The sequence below is a fragment of the Pelophylax lessonae genome, assembly GCF_965119305.1.
Source record: "Pelophylax lessonae genome assembly, chromosome: 11".
NCBI lineage: Eukaryota > Metazoa > Chordata > Amphibia > Anura > Ranidae > Pelophylax > Pelophylax lessonae.
The window spans coordinates 232,666,471-232,681,694 of NC_138778.1; the positions used below are offsets into that span (position 1 = coordinate 232,666,471).

General features: G+C 47.0%; 1 protein-coding gene across 1 annotated transcript in view; it reads right to left on the reverse strand.

Moving 5' to 3' along the window:
* Positions 1 to 15,224, reverse strand: part of CACNG1 (calcium voltage-gated channel auxiliary subunit gamma 1) — a 94,929-nt gene that overhangs the window by 47,115 nt on the left and 32,590 nt on the right. The window lies entirely within an intron of this gene.

The following is a 15,224-nucleotide window of genomic DNA, read 5'->3' on the forward strand; positions in this document are numbered from 1 at the left end:
GCTCCAGCCTTCCCTCCCCACCTCCATCAGTGATTCTTGACCTCCCATGACCCTGTCACTGGTTGGTCGGTTTTCCTTCCTTGGACCCCTTATGGTTGGTCTTTGACTACTGCAGACCAGGAACATCCCACAAGAGCTGCTCTGACCCAGTTGTCCAGCCATTACAATGTGGTCCTTGTCAAAGTCCCTCAAATCCTTACACTTGTCCGTGTTTTCTGCTTTCAAAATATCAACTTCAAGGACAACATGTTCACTTGCTGCCTAAAATTTTCCACCCACTTTTCTTTTTTCAAATATAATTTTTATTGAGAATTTTAAAATGGGTTTATCCATCCAAATACATCACAGGCTCATTAATAAACCATAGAAAATAAGAAAAAAGGAGAAGAAAAACACATTAAAATCCATACTATACTATATATAAATCAAAAAGGAAATGTTTCAATAAAGATTTTCTTCCCTTCCTGTACAATTCCACTGTGATAAGGCTTTTCAAGCATAATCCTAGAAACATAATCTCTCCCGCCCAATCCATTTTAACTACCCAAAAAGTGAAAAAATAGAAAACAAACAAAACAAAACAAAATAAAAAAAAAGAAAAGAAAAAAGGGGCTGGGGGGATGGGGACCAATGGCAATTTTTTTTTTCCCACCCACTTTCAGATGTTACATAGTTACAGTTACATTGTTAGGTTGAAAAAAGACATCTGGCTCAACCAATGAAAATCAGATAATCTTAATAATGATAATCACTTTGCCTGTCAGTGGTCAGAATGTTATGGCTGATGGGAGTATTCGGTAATGTTATGTCTGATGGGTGTATTCGGTAATGTTATGTCTGATGGGTGTATTCGGTAATGTTATGTCTGATGGGTGTATTCGGTAATGTTATGGCTGATGGGAGTATTTGGTAATGTTATGGCTGATGGGAGTATTCGGTAATATTATGGCTGATGGGAGTATTCAGTAATGTTATGTCTGATGGGTGTATTTGGTAATGTTATGGCTGATGGGTGTATTCGGTAATGTTATGGCTGATGGGTGTATTCGGTAATGTTATGGCTGATGGGAGTATTCGGTAATGTTATGTCTGATGGGTGTATTCGGTAATGTTATGGCTGATGGGAGTATTCGGTAATGTTATGGCTGATGGGTGTATTTGGTAATGTTATGGCTGATGGGTGTATTTGGTAATGTTATGGCTGATGGGAGTATTCGGTAATATTATGGCTGATGGGAGTATTCGGTAATGTTATGGCTGATGGGAGTATTTGGTAATGTTATGGCTGATGGGTGTATTCGGTAATGTTATGGCTGATGGGTGTATTCGGTAATGTTATGGCTGATGGGAGTATTCGGTAATGTTATGGCTGATGGGAGTATTCGGTAATGTTATGGCTGATGGGTGTATTCGGTAATGTTATGTCTGATGGGAGTATTCGGTAATGTTATGTCTGATGGGTGTATTCGGTAATGTTATGTCTGATGGGTGTATTCGGTAATGTTATGGCTGATGGGAGTATTCGGTAATGTTATGGCTGATGGGAGTATTCGGTAATGTTATGGCTGATGGGAGTATTCGGTAATGTTATGGCTGATGGGAGTATTCGGTAATATTATGGCTGATGGGAGTATTCAGTAATGTTATGTCTGATGGGTGTATTTGGTAATGTTATGGCTGATGGGTGTATTCGGTAATGTTATGGCTGATGGGTGTATTCGGTAATGTTATGTCTGATGGGTGTATTCGGTAATGTTATGGCTGATGGGAGTATTCGGTAATGTTATGTCTGATGGGTGTATTCGGTAATGTTATGGCTGATGGGAGTATTTGGTAATGTTATGGCTGATGGGAGTATTCGGTAATATTATGGCTGATGGGAGTATTCAGTAATGTTATGTCTGATGGGTGTATTTGGTAATGTTATGGCTGATGGGTGTATTCGGTAATGTTATGGCTGATGGGTGTATTCGGTAATGTTATGGCTGATGGGTGTATTCGGTAATGTTATGGCTGATGGGAGTATTCGGTAATGTTATGGCTGATGGGAGTATTCGGTAATGTTATGGCTGATGGGTGTATTCGGTAATGTTATGGCTGATGGGAGTATTCGGTAATGTTATGGCTGATGGGTGTATTCGGTAATGTTATGTCTGATGGGTGTATTCGGTAATGTTATGTCTGATGGGTGTATTCGGTAATGTTATGGCTGATGGGAGTATTCGGTAATGTTATGGCTGATGGGTGTATTCGGTAATGTTATGTCTGATGGGTGTATTCGGTAATGTTATGGCTGATGGGAGTATTCGGTAATGTTATGGCTGATGGGAGTATTCGGTAATGTTATGGCTGATGGGTGTATTCGGTAATGTTATGGCTGATGGGAGTATTCGGTAATGTTATGGCTGATGGGTGTATTCGGTAATGTTATGTCTGATGGGTGTATTCGGTAATGTTATGTCTGATGGGTGTATTCGGTAATGTTATGGCTGATGGGAGTATTCGGTAATGTTATGGCTGATGGGAGTATTCGGTAATGTTATGGCTGATGGGAGTATTCGGTAATGTTATGGCTGATGGGAGTATTCGGTAATGTTATGGCTGATGGGTGTATTCGGTAATGTTATGGCTGATGGGAGTATTCGGTAATGTTATGGCTGATGGGAGTATTCGGTAATGTTATGTCTGATGGGTGTATTCGGTAATGTTATGTCTGATGGGAGTATTCGGTAATGTTATGGCTGATGGGAGTATTCGGTAATGTTATGTCTGATGGGAGTATTCGGTAATGTTATGGCTGATGGGTGTATTTGGTAATGTTATGGCTGATGGGTGTATTTGGTAATGTTATGGCTGATGGGAGTATTCGGTAATGTTATGGCTGATGGGTGTATTCGGTAATGTTATGGCTGATGGGTGTATTCGGTAATGTTATGGCTGATGGGAGTATTCGGTAATGTTATGGCTGATGGGAGTATTCGGTAATGTTATGGCTGATGGGTGTATTCGGTAATGTTATGGCTGATGGGAGTATTCGGTAATGTTATGGCTGATGGGTGTATTCGGTAATGTTATGTCTGATGGGAGTATTCGGTAATGTTATGGCTGATGGGTGTATTCGGTAATGTTATGTCTGATGGGTGTATTCGGTAATGTTATGGCTGATGGGTGTATTCGGTAATGTTATGGCTGATGGGTGTATTCGGTAATGTTATGGCTGACGGGAGTATTCGGTAATGTTATGGCTGATGGGAGTATTCGGTAATGTTATGGCTGATGGGAGTATTCGGTAATGTTATGGCTGATGGGTGTATTCGGTAATGTTATGGCTGATGGGTGTAGTCGGTAATGTTATGGCTGATGGGTGTATTCGGTAATGTTATGGCTGATGGGAGTATTCGGTAATGTTATGGCTGATGGGTGTATTCGGTAATGTTATGGCTGATGGGAGTATTCGGTAATGTTATGTCTGATGGGTGTATTCGGTAATGTTATGGCTGATGGGTGTATTCGGTAATGTTATGGCTGATGGGTGTATTCGGTAATGTTATGGCTGATGGGTGTATTCGGTAATGTTATGGCTGATGGGAGTATTCGGTAATGTTATGGCTGATGGGTGTATTCGGTAATGTTATGGCTGATGGGAGTATTCGGTAATGTTATGTCTGATGGGTGTATTCGGTAATGTTATGGCTGATGGGTGTATTCGGTAATGTTATGGCTGATGGGTGTATTCGGTAATGTTATGGCTGATGGGAGTATTCGGTAATGTTATGGCTGATGGGAGTATTCGGTAATGTTATGGCTGATGGGTGTATTCGGTAATGTTATGGCTGATGGGAGTATTCGGTAATGTTATGGCTGATGGGAGTATTCGGTAATGTTATGGCTGATGGGAGTATTCGGTAATGTTATGGCTGATGGGTGTATTCGGTAATGTTATGGCTGATGGGAGTATTCGGTAATGTTATGGCTGATGGGAGTATTCGGTAATGTTATGGCTGATGGGTGTATTCGGTAATGTTATGGCTGATGGGAGTATTCGGTAATGTTATGGCTGATGGGAGTATTCGGTAATGTTATGGCTGATGGGTGTATTCGGTAATGTTATGGCTGATGGGAGTATTCGGTAATGTTATGGCTGATGGGTGTATTCGGTAATGTTATGGCTGATGGGTGTATTCGGTAATGTTATGTCTGATGGGTGTATTCGGTAATGTTATGGCTGATGGGTGTATTCGGTAATGTTATGGCTGATGGGTGTATTCGGTAATGTTATGTCTGATGGGAGTATTCGGTAATGTTATGTCTGATGGGAGTATTCGGTAATGTTATGGCTGATGGGTGTATTCGGTAATGTTATGGCTGATGGGAGTATTCGGTAATGTTATGGCTGATGGGTGTATTCGGTAATGTTATGTCTGATGGGTGTATTTGGTAATGTTATGGCTGATGGGTGTATTCGGTAATGTTATGGCTGATGGGTGTATTCGGTAATGTTATGGCTGATGGGTGTATTCGGTAATGTTATGGCTGATGGGTGTATTCGGTAATGTTATGGCTGATGGGAGTATTCGGTAATGTTATGGCTGATGGGAGTATTCGGTAATGTTATGGCTGATGGGTGTATTCGGTAATGTTATGGCTGATGGGTGTATTCGGTAATGTTATGTCTGATGGGTGTATTCGGTAATGTTATGGCTGACGGGAGTATTCGGTAATGTTATGGCTGATGGGTGTATTCGGTAATGTTATGGCTGATGGGTGTATTCGGTAATGTTATGGCTGATGGGTGTATTCGGTAATGTTATGGCTGATGGGTGTATTCGGTAATGTTATGGCTGATGGGTGTATTCGGTAATGTTATGGCTGATGGGAGTATTCGGTAATGTTATGGCTGATGGGAGTATTCGGTAATGTTATGGCTGATGGGTGTGTTCGGTAATGTTATGGCTGATGGGTGTATTCGGTAATGTTATGGCTGATGGGAGTATTCGGTAATGTTATGGCTGATGGGTGTATTCGGTAATGTTATGGCTGATGGGTGTATTCGGTAATGTTATGTCTGATGGGTGTATTCGGTAATGTTATGGCTGATGGGTGTATTCGGTAATGTTATGGCTGATGGGTGTATTCGGTAATGTTATGGCTGATGGGTGTATTCGGTAATGTTATGGCTGATGGGTGTATTCGGTAATGTTATGGCTGATGGGAGTATTCGGTAATGTTATGTCTGATGGGTGTATTCGGTAATGTTATGTCTGATGGGAGTATTCGGTAATGTTATGGCTGATGGGAGTATTCGGTAATGTTATGGCTGATGGGAGTATTCGGTAATATTATGGCTGATGGGTGTATTCGGTAATGTTATGGCTGATGGGTGTATTCGGTAATGTTATGGCTGATGGGTGTATTCGGTAATGTTATGTCTGATGGGTGTATTCGGTAATGTTATGGCTGATGGGTGTATTCGGTAATGTTATGTCTGATGGGAGTATTCGGTAATGTTATGGCTGATGGGAGTATTCGGTAATGTTCTAGTCACATAAATGTGCAGCGCTCTCCTTCAATAAAGTGCATTCATATGATGCATAAATATCTGAAAACAGTGTAAAAATCATCTATATATAATAAATTATGATGGGCTCATATTTTCTTATATATATATATATATATATATATATATATATACACAGTATATACAGTCCATCAATAAATGATTTAAAGTCTGTGAAAAAAAGGTTGCAGTCCCATACACCAGAAATCGATCTGCAGGTCCGACGGACTCGATTGCCGCCGGGGACCCGCGATCGCTCTCCGTGGAGACAGAACGACGGTCTGCCATTGTAAACACGGCTGACTGCTGTTCTGTCAGCAATGAACACAGGGATGCTGTGTTCCTCTTATTTATGAACACAGATATCTGTGTTCATTCCATATGCCCATTCCCCGCACAGTTAGAAAGCACCCCCTAGGGACACATTTAACCCTTTGATCGACCCTGGTGTTACCCCCTTCCCTGCCAGTGTCATTAGTACAGTGACAGTGCATATGTATAGTACTGATTACTGTAGTAATGTCATTGGTCCCCCCAAAAATGTCAGTTAGGGGTCCGATCTGTCCGCTGTATTGTCGCAGTCCCGCTAAAAATCACTGATCGCCGCCATTACTAGTAAAAATATAAAATAAAAATGACATAAATCACTTCTGGTGACTCTCCAGCAGCAATAATTGGAAATTTCAACGGGTTGGTGTTTTCACAGAACATCGGCAGCCTATACGCTCCGGTACACGAAGAGTTGGCGGTTTTGACAGAACACCGGGTAAGGAAGTAAAAAGTTGTCGCCGCCCCGGAGGCGGCCATGTTGTTGGTTAGTAGCGAGCTGCCTAAGAATGTCCACTACGGGGTATTGTGTACCCCGTAGTGTATACCAGTGGCGTCTGGTGCATGAAAATTGGCGGGGCCAGCAGGCCAGCAGTCAAATTTACCACCCCCTCCCGGGATGGACAGCTGGCTGCCCAGCCAGACAGCCAGCATCCTTACCTCCTCCTTTCCCGAGCGGCTGTAAATCTCTTCCGGCCCTATGTCTCCTCCCTCTTTCTGGCCAATGGCCAGTAAAATCGCTTCTCTTTTCAGCCTATCAAGAAAGGGGTCTCACGACCCACTTCCTGATTGGCTGGGAGGAAAATCAGTGTGATAATAGTGAATATTCATTCGCTATTGTCATACAACTGGGTGGGCTCGGGGCGCAGTGCTCTGCGCCCCGAGCCCACCCTTTTTTGAGGCCTATTAGAGCTTATCGCTCTAATCAGGTGCTTAAAAAAAAAACATCATTGGAATCCATGCGTCCGGCGCCCTGCATGTAGATTAGGGGGCCGGAAACATGGATAGGGGGGGCGGCGACCCTGCGCCCCCAAATGCACCAGCCACCACTGGGCAGACCGCTATTCTGTCAGAGATTAACAAAGGGATCCTGTGTTCCTCCTATTTAGGAACGCAGATCTCTGTGTTCATCCAGTAAGTCCATCCCCCGCACAGTTAGAAAGCACCCCCTAGGAGCACACTTAACCCTTTGATCGCCCCTGGTGTTAACCCCTTCCCTGCCAATGTCATTAGTACAGTAACAGTGCATATTTTTTAGCACTGATTACTGTAGTAATGTAAAAAAAAAAAAAAAACATACCCCATTGGAATCCATGCGTCCGGTGCCCTGCATGTATATTAGGGGGCCGGACACATGGATAGGGGGGACGGTGCCCCTGCACCCCTAATTTACAGGCCGCCACTGGCCTATACACTCCGGTACACGAAGAGTTGGCTGTTTTGACAGAACACCGGGTAAGGAAGTAAAAAGTTGTCGCCGCCTCTGAGGTGGCCATGTTGTTGGTTAGTAGCTGGCTGACTAAGAATGTCCATTCATTATATTGTGTACCCCGTAGTATATACGCTGCCGGTGTTCTGTGAAAACACCAACTTGTCGAAAACCTCCAATGATTGCTTCTGGAGAGTCACCGGAAGTGATGTGGTTGGAGATTTTGGCCAGTTGGAGTTTTTTGGCAGAACGCCGGGGTTTGAGTTGGGTTTTGTTGCAGGTGGCTGGGGACATCTTGTGTTTCAAGGTGTGATGGGGGGGACACCAGAACAGGAAGTGAGGAGAAATTGCCTCTGGTGTAGACACAGCCAGCAGTCAGCACATGGCAGAAGGTTCTGCCCTTCCAACTTTCATCCACAGATACACAGAAAGGTTTTGCTGAGACAAATCACTTCTGACTTTTTGCATTCATGATCTCATTGCCAAGTAATCAGTCTTTGTTCCCCGCGCCGTGGCAAAGAAGCTCCTTGGAATCAGATCATCGTTAGACCCCACCCCCAGCCTGGCCGCCGCTGAAAATGATTCAATGTGAGCGTTTCCACAGCCAAATTATTGTCACATTGTAACATTTTTCCGCACATTGTTAGACAGGCGGAAACATCTGATCTGACCTAATTAGTCAGCTATAGTGTGTGCGGATTTTTGTTTTACATGACAGGTTCTCTTTAGGAACTTCAGAATCCATTGACCAATCATCACTGATTATGACACCACATAAATTGACACAGCAGGTTTGCCCCCCCCCCCCCCCCCATCTTCCTGTGACTACTGCTAACATGATAAAAATAGTATTTTTCTAAGACTCAGGAGGTTTGAGCCGGGCCGGAGCATAGCCTCCAACACTCGCCCCATCCTCCGCTCCCAGCAGCTGTCTGATCCCAACGCGTTTCCTGCAGCTTTTCTGCTTCATTATTGCGATTGGCGCTCCATGGGCAACTGAAAACATGGCCTGTCTCATCAAATCATGTCACCCTCTGCCGCCCACTCTCCACCGCTCTCTTCTCTGTCACAATATTTTTAGATTTTCCAGGATGGAGGGAAGGGAATCATACAAAAAGTTCACATTGAGACGGTTGTAGGATAAGGTACTGGGAAGGTGCAAGTGACAGTTCTGGGAGAAGGGTGAAGTGACAGTTCTGGGAGAAGGGTGAAGTGACAGTTCTGGGAGAAGGGTGAAGTAAATGATCATGGAGAGAGGAGAAGTTACAGTTTGGTGGAGAAGTGACAGTTTAGGGAGAGGGGAGAAGTGACACATCAGGGAGAATGGAGAAGTACCAGATCAGGGAGAAGGGAAAAGTGACAGTCCAGGGAGAGGGGAGAAGTGACAGTCCAGGGAGAGGGGAGAAGTGACAGATCAGGGAGAGGGGAGAAGTGACAGTTCAGGGAGAGGGGAGAAGTGACAGATCAGGGAGAGAGAGGACACTTGGTGGTCCCAGAACAATGACGCCCTGACATTTGGGGATCCCAGAACAATGACACACTGACACTGGGGGTCCAGAACAATGATACACTGACACTTGGGGGTCCGGAACAATGACATACTGACACTTAAGGGTCCCAGAACAATGACACACTGACACTTGGGGGTCCCAGAACAATGACACACTGACACTTGGGGGTCCAGAACAATGACACGCTGACACTTGGGGGTCCAGAACAATGACACACTGACACCTGTGGGTCCCAGAACAATGACACACTGACACTTGGGGGTCCCAGAACAATGACACACTGACACTTGGGGGGTTTTCTGTATTCAATTTTGCTCCTAACAATTTTTAAAAATTCCCTCTGCATTGTATTTCTATGTGGATCAGTATGGGGTGGAGGCGGTAGTATTGGCAGAGCTGGTTCTGGATGGACAGTGAGGTCTCCTCCGGTCTCCCCTGAGTGCCATGGTATTATCAGCAAATATCTCATATTCATTAGCAGACTATCACCTTACAGTGGGCAGCCACCCCTGCCAGCCCCCCCCCCCCCCCCATTAGGAACACCAGCTGCTGAACTTGGGGAATGCCCAGACTCACCCAGATTAACCCTTGAGAAGCCAGGCTAACCAAATACACAACATGGAGTGTTGGCCGGCTAAGGTTACCCCTCTGATCACAGCGCTGGTTTCCCAGTATACCAAGCAATATGAAATACATTACAGCAAACAGAAATACCTGACGTGTCGCAACAGTATAAATTTTCAGAAAAGCTCCATCTTTTAGTCTCCATTCACACTGCCGCGACTTGTCAGGCAACTTGTCAACCTGACAAGTCGCGGTCCATCGCGGTCCATGCAGTGCTACAGGACCGGTTCTAATAGGAGTGACACAAGTCTCTCCGACTTAGAAAAAGGGTCCTGTACTACTTCGGGGCGACCTCGGAGCGACTTGCATAGACATTCATTATATGAAGTCCGTGCAAGTCGCGGCGAAGTCGCGGTGCACGCAACTTCACAGGTCGCCCCCGAAGTCGTGCCAATTCAGTGTGAATGCGGTCTTATCCAGAAGCTCAGGAAGGTTTTACTCTCTTCATAACCCGGCCACTTTTTGTGATTCGGCACTGCGTAATTGCGCGGTCATACAACGCTGTACTCAAATAATATTTATATCATTTTTTCCCACAAATGGAGCTTTCGTTTAGGTGGTATTTGATCACGCTGGGTTTTTATTTTTTTTGCGATATAAACAAAAAAAAAAAAAAAACAAGGTTTGAAAAAAAAAAACATCTATATTTTTTACTTTCTGTTACAAAACCTATCCAATAAAAACATTTAAAAAATCAAATTTCTTCATAAATTCTGGCCAAAATGTATTCTGCTACGTCTTTGTTAACCACTTCTGGACTGGAAGATTTTCCCCCTTAATGACCAGGCCATTTTTTGTGATTCGGCACTGCGTTACTTTTTTTTTTTGTTTTTTGTTCAAACATTTTATTGAAAAACAGAAATAGGTACAACGCAACATTGTACAACTTGAGTAGGAGAGGTTACATTCGTAATATTGGTAACAAAGGTGAACTGGTTACAGTAACAATGCAAACCATGTCAATGGACAAGTTCAAGGAACAATGGGGGTGGTGACCCAGAAGGAAGACCCATCAGGCGTAGCCAACACCCAGGTGCCCCTAAAAGGGAACTCACTGTGCCCGCTTGCAATGGCGCCGTCAGTGGCGTATATATCACGCATGAAAGTGATGTCACCAGAAGTCGCAAAACATAACCAAGTGTACTGAAAGAAATATGGTAAGGTCAAAGACCTAAGCGGTGGGATAACGGCACTGCGTTACTTTAACTGACAAATGTGCGGTCGTACGACGCTCTACCCAAGATAAATTGAAGTCCTTTTTTTTCCCACAAATAGAGCTTTCTTTTAGTAGTGTTTGATCACCTTTGCAATTTTTAGTTTTTTTCGCTAAAAAAAAAAAGAGTGACAATTCTGAAAAAAATAAAAAAACAATATTTTTCACTTTCTACTATATAACACTCCAAAAAAAAAAAAATGTAAAAATCTAATTTTTTCATCAGGCCAATTTGTATTCTGCTACATATTTTTGGTAAAAAGAAAATCCCAATAGGCGTAATTTGATTGGTTTGCGCAAAAGGTATCACGTCTACAAACTAGGGGAACGATTTAAGTAATTTTTTTTCTTTAACTGACAATTGCGCGGTCGTGCAACGCTGTTCCCAAATAAAATTGATGTCCTCCCCCCCCCACAAATAGAGCTTTCTTTTGGCGGTATTTGATCACCTGTGCGATTTTTATTTTGTGCACTGTAAACAAAAAAAGAGCTTCAATTCTGAAAAAAAAAAAATATTTTTCACATTCTGCTTTATAACATTCCCAATAAAAAAAATTCAAAAATCGAATTATTTTTATCATTTTAGGTCAGTTTGTTTTCTGCTACATATTTTTGGTAAAAAAAAATCCCAATAGGCATATTTTGATTGGTTTGCGCAAAAGGTATCACGTCTACAAACTAGGGGAAAGATTTATGTCATTTTTATTTTTTTTTTTTACTGATAATTGTGCGGTCGGGTGACGCTGTACCCAAATAAAATTGATGTCCTTTCCCCCCCCCCCCCCCCACAAATAGAGCTTTCTTTTGGTGGTATTTGATTACCTGTGCGATTTTTATTTTGTGCGCTATAAATAAAAAAATAACGACAATTCTGAAAAAAAAAAATATATTTTTCAATTTCTACTACATAACATTCCAAAAAAAATTGAAAAATCAAATTTTTTCATCAGGCCAAAATGTATTCTGCTACATATTTTTGGTAAAAAAAAAAATCCCAATAAGCGTATTTAGATTGGTTTGTGCAAAAGGTATCACGTCTAAAAAGTAGGGGAAAGATTTTTGTCATTTTTATTTATTTTTTTTTACTAGTAATGGTGGCGATCTGCAATTTTTTTGCGGGACTGCGACATTGCAGCGGACAGATCGGACCCCTGACTGACATTTTTTACACTTTTGGGGGGGACCAGTGACATTTCTACAGTAATCAGTGCTAAAAATATGCACTGTCACTGTACTAATGACACTGGCAGGGAAGGGGTTAATACTGGGGGTGATCAAGGGGTTAAATGTAAGCCTAGGGGAGTGATTCTAACTGTGGAGAGGCGTGGCTAGTGAGATCATCACAGAGACATGTGATCTTATATAGAAGGATCGCATGGTCTCTGTGATCACTTCAGGGAAGACAGACGGATGGCTTTGTATACATCAGCCATCCGTCCTTCTCTGTCAGTGGGGGGGGGGGAGGGAGATGGTGAGAGCCAGGGCCCTGGGCTGGGGGATAGTGTCATGGTGAGGGCCGGGGCCATGGGCTGGGTCCGGGGCCATGGGCTGGCCGGTGCCCTGGTCAGAGCGCAGTGTTATTGTGAGGTCCGGGGCCCTGGGCTGGGTGCAGTGTCATTTTGAGGGGCCGGGGGGTCTGGACTGGGTGGTGTCATTGTGAGGGCCAGGTGCAGTGTCATAGTGAGGGCCAGGGCTCTAGGGTGGGTGCAGTGTCATCATGAGGGCTGGGGCCCTGGGCTGGGGGATAGTGTCATGGTGAGGGCCGGGGCCATGGGCTGGGTCCGGGGCCATGGGCTGGCCGGTGCCCTGGTCAGAGCGCAGTGTTATTGTGAGGTCCGGGGCCCTGGGCTGGGTGCAGTGTCATTTTGAGGGGCCGGGGGGTCTGGACTGGGTGGTGTCATTGTGAGGGCCAGGGCCCTGGGCTGGGTGCAGTGTCATAGTGAGGGCCAGGGCTCTAGGGTGGGTGCAGTGTCATAGTGAGGGCCAGGGCTCTAGGGTGGGTGCAGTGTCATCATGAGGGCTGGGGCCCTGGGCTGGGTGCAGTGTCATTGTGAGGGCCAGGGCTCTAGGGTGGGTGCAGTGTCATTGTGAGGGCCGGGGCCCTGGGCTGGGCGCAATGTCGTGGTGAGGGCTGGGGGACCTGGGCTGGGCGCAGTGTCGTGGTGAGGACTGAGCTGGGGACAGTTTCATGGGGAGGACCTGGGCTGGGCGCAATGTCGTGGTGAGGGCTGGGGGACCTGGGCTGGGCACAGTGTCGTGGTGAGGATTGGGACCCTGAGCTGGGGACAGTTTCATGGGGAGGACCAGGGCCCTGGGCTGGGTGCAGTGTCGTGGTGAGGGCTGGGGCCCTGAGCTGGGTGCAGTTTCATGGGGAGGACCAGGGCCCTGGGCTGGGTGCAGTGTTGTGGTGAGGGCTGGGGCCCTGGGCTGGGTGCAGTGTTGTGGTGACGGCCAGGGCCCTGGGCTGGGCACAGTTTCATGGGTAGGACCAGGGCCCTAGGCTTGGTGCAGTATTGTGGTGAGCGCTGGGGCTAGGCACAGTGTCATGGTGAGGCCAGGGGCCCTGGGCTGGGTGCAGTGTTGTGGTGAGGGCTGGGGCCCTGGGCTGGGCACAGTTTCATGGGTAGGACCAGGGCCCTGGGCTGGGCACAGTTTCATGGGTAGGACCAGGGCCCTGGGCTGGGTGCATTGTTGTGGTGAGCGCTGGGGCTAGGCACAGTGTCATGGTGAGGCCAGGGGCCCTGGGCTGGGTGCAGTGTTGTGGTGTGGGCTGGGGGGCCTGGGCTGGGCACAGTGGCACATGGTGAGGGCCGGGGCCCCAGGCTGGGCGCAGTTTAATTGGGAGGACCAGGGCCCTGGTCTGGGTGCAGTGTTGTGTGATGAGGGCTGGGGCTAGGCGCAGTGTCATGATGAGGCCAGGGGCCCTGGGCTGGGCACAGTGTCGTGGTGAGGGCCGGGGCCCTAGGCTGGGAGCAGTTTCATGGGGAGGACCAGGGCCCTGGGCTGGGTGCAGTGTTGTGTGGTGAGGGCCGGGGCTAGGCACAGTGTCATGGTGAGGCCAGGGGCCCTGGGCTGGGCGCAGTTTTGTGGTGAGGGCCGGGGCCCTGGGCTGGGCACAGTTTCATGGGTAGGACCAGGGCCCTGGGCTGGGTGCAGTGTTGTGGTGAGCACTGGGGCTAGGCACAGTGTCATTGTGAGGCCAGGGGCCCTGGGCTGCGTGCAGTGTTGTGGTGAGGGCCGGGGCTAGGCACAGTGTCATGGTGAGGCCAGAGGCCCTGGGCTGGGCTCAGTGACATTCTGAGGGGCGAGCCTTGGGCCGGGCGCACTGTCAGGTGATTGATTTGCAATAAATAGGAAGCATATTCGGATTTCCATATAAAAGTGTATTTATACACAGAGGACATTGCCCTGGGCTGGGTGCAGTGTTGTGGTGAGCGCTGGGGCTAGGCACAGTGTCATGGTGAGGCCAGGGGCCCTGGGCTGGGTGCAGTGTTGTGGTGAGGGCTGGGGGGCCTGGGCTGGGCACAGTGGCACATGATGAGGCCAGGGGCCCTGGGCTGGGCACAGTGTCGTGGTGAGGGTCGGGGCCCTAGGCTGGGCACAGTTTCATGGGTAGGACCAGGGCCCTGGGCTGGGTGCAGTGTTGTGGTGAGCGCTGGGGCTAGGCACAGTGTCATGGTGAGGCCAGGGGCCCTGGGCTGGGTTCAGTGTTGTGGTGAGGGCTGGGGGGCCTGGGCTGGGCACAGTGACACATGGTGAGGGCTGGGGCCCTAGGCTGGGCGCAGTTTCATGGGGAGGACCAGGGCCCTGGGCTGGGCGCAGTGTTGTGGTGAGGGCCGGGGCTAGGCACAGTGTCATGGTGAGGCCAGGGGCCCTGGGCTGGGCTCAGTGACATTCTGAGGGGCGAGCCTTGGGCCGGGCGCAGTGTCAGGTGATTGATTTGCAATGAATAGGAAGCATATTCGGAGTTCCATATAAAAGTGTATTTATATACACAGAGGACATTGCGGGACCCATTCTATATTTGTCTTCTACCATATAATCACCTGCTGCTCCTTCTGTGGCCCCCTGGGGTGGGGCTGCCTACGCTCTACGTTGTCGGTGGTTCGCACGCTGGGGGTGCCCTCCTGTCTCTGTCAATCACATGACACGGGCAAGTGACCCCCGGCCCAGCAATGCGGAGACAGCTGGACATTTACGACCCAGCGCACCCCGAACGTGCTGCAAACCTGAACTCCTTTATTTCATCTGTTGAATGGAGCCATTTGCCGCAATCAGCTATAAATATCCCCGCCGGCATTTGCTCTGAGGGGGGGCATCTTGCGGGATGTACTCCCAAGGGTGTGCAGGAGAGACGCACTGAGACCCTCTATGTATAAGAGTCCTCTGTATTCTTCTAGAATCTTGGCACACTGACATTAGCATATAAGCACTGAATGTTGTGTTTAACCCATTAGTAACATAGATAACAATTATTTCTCTTTATCAGTCAGCTTTGTGTATTCCTTCCAGATCTGTGCAATCCTCCAGTGTGACACTTCTGTAATAAAGACCGCTCACTGC